Genomic DNA, 2,268 nt, shown 5'->3' with positions numbered 1-2,268 from the left:
GTTTTGCATCAGTGAAACATTATGACATAGTTGTAATACAGACTCCGCAACCTTGCTTTGCATCTTGCGGTAGGAAGTGTAATAGCAATAAAATCATTTCTCATCTCCAGGCATCACTGAGTGGAAAAGAACAGAAATCCAGATTTGTGTCCCCCCTCTTTTTTTTAAAGTGGGAGAAGAGGTTAGGGGAGCTCATGAACAGGGTCGGAAAAGACCTTCCCTTGCCCGTTCTTCCCAAACGGCCCCCAGCGGGGTACATCCGCCCAATACCTACATTTGGGACGCCTCACTCTTTGTTTCCCGGAGTTCCTGGTGCTCCCGGGCCTCGCTAGGCCCAGGTCCTGCCCTTCTCAGGGTGGGGGGGGGGGGGGGAAGGGGAGGGCGGGCTGTCTTCAGCCCTTCTGGGGTTCTGAATCGGCACAGGGACAAGGGACCCGACGACACCTCAGACCGGGACCCCCCACCTGCCTCTGAGGCCGTAATTTCCCCTCTACATTCTGGGCAGAAAACGGATCTTTCCTCTTTCGGGGTGTCCCCGGGCGCGGGGATGGGAAACACTCTCGCTTCCACTCCTGATCATTTCCCTGGATCGACCTCTCCACCTCCTCTCGTCTTGATGTCTCCTACGCCAGACGGGTCGCCACGCAGGGCATAGGACCGGTCGAAATGTTGCAGGCGAGAGTCGCCTCCTGGCCACCTGAACCTGAATTGGGTGGATGACCGTAACCCTCCCCGTCCGCCCGTCGCGGATTCGGGAGCAGAAAATAAAGATTACCTTCTCTCCTCACGCTCCTCTAACCTTCCTGCCGGTGTCACTCAAAATCTCCCTGTGGAGGAGTTTCCCTTTAAAATGAGAATGCTTGAAGCCTCTTGTAATGCTTTCGGTCGTCGGGGGAAGAAATTAGTCAAGGAAAAAATCCTTCAGCGGGGAGCAAGAGTCCCCGAAAGAATAAAGCGCCCCCCAAAACTCGAGGCCATAGAGATAGAGCTGACCCTTCCCTAGGTCCCTTGCTACAAAACTTAGATTTGCCAAAACTCTGAGAATGGAGCTTATCCGAGGGAAAAATAATCATTGTTCATTTTCTTTGATTTTAAACTGATTAAAATGATGCTTTTTGATTCCTGGATTGATAGCTTTTACCCCGCTCCCTCTCTTCCCCTTCCGTCCATTCTAATCAGTACACTAGTGTTATGGCATTTCATTGTCATGTATTTTTAGCTAAGTCGAAATAAGTACGGGCTATTAGTCAAACGGGAGGCGAGGGAGAGAGAGAGAGAGAGAGAGAGAGAGAGAGAGAGAGAGAGAGAGAGAGAGAGAGAGAGAGAGAGAGAGAGAGAGAGAGAGAAGGAAAAGATTCCTCACGTGATATTTTTGCATGAGTGACTGTAATTATTTGATTTAGGTGATCATCTTAATTGGCAGGGTATGTCTTTATAGGGACCCATATCATCGGGGATATTTGCGTGGAATGCAATCAGATAGGCAGACCTTGCCAGCTACAAAAATTGGAGCTAAAAATATAGACGCCGTGAGAAAAGCTATCTGGTCTGTTCTACCTTATGTGAAACATCGCAGCTAGAGTTACTGCTTCAAACCTTGGGAAATTGTACCCCCATGATTTTAACTTCCTGCCTTTCTTTTTCACACCCCCTCAGACTTTATGGGACTTGTTGAACAGAGAAAATGACTTTCTAACTATTGGTAAGGAGTCCTTTCGAGTGCCCAGTTCTATTAGGGTTATGATTATGAAAACTCAGTGTATTCAGATTTGCACGAAGGTCGGTTATTTTCTCCAGCGTAATTGCAGGTTACGCAGCAAGGTGGCGCTCTAAGGTACCGCAGAATGGCAGGTTTCTCGTTTCGAAACCCATTAGCCAGACTTCTGCAGTGATAATGGAGTTTGTAGAACACAATTAAACTCGGAAAAGGAATAATAAGCCGGGGAAACGTTCAGACCGTCCTATTCCACTGTAGTCCAGAAAGCTGGAAATAGCAACCGAAAAGAGTAGTGTGTGAAATAATTTTCAGAATGGGTGTCGGAGCAATCCTTGTACTTCCTCTCTGCATACCGTGAATCCCCAATTAAATGGTGCTTTGGAAAGTTACCTATGGGCTGTATGTGCAATGTAAATATTACACATGGGCACGCATAATATATGTAATATGATGTGCGTGGGTGTCATAGGTCGTAGCTGAGAAAATCAGGATGTATTCAAACCTGCATCAGAATGAGGGAAAATATGAACTAAAATGATTACAGGAAAAAC

The sequence above is a fragment of the Tachyglossus aculeatus genome, chromosome 5 (genome assembly GCF_015852505.1).
Source record: "Tachyglossus aculeatus isolate mTacAcu1 chromosome 5, mTacAcu1.pri, whole genome shotgun sequence".
Taxonomy (NCBI): Eukaryota; Metazoa; Chordata; class Mammalia; order Monotremata; family Tachyglossidae; genus Tachyglossus; species Tachyglossus aculeatus.
Note: the sequence above shows the minus strand (reverse complement) of the source record.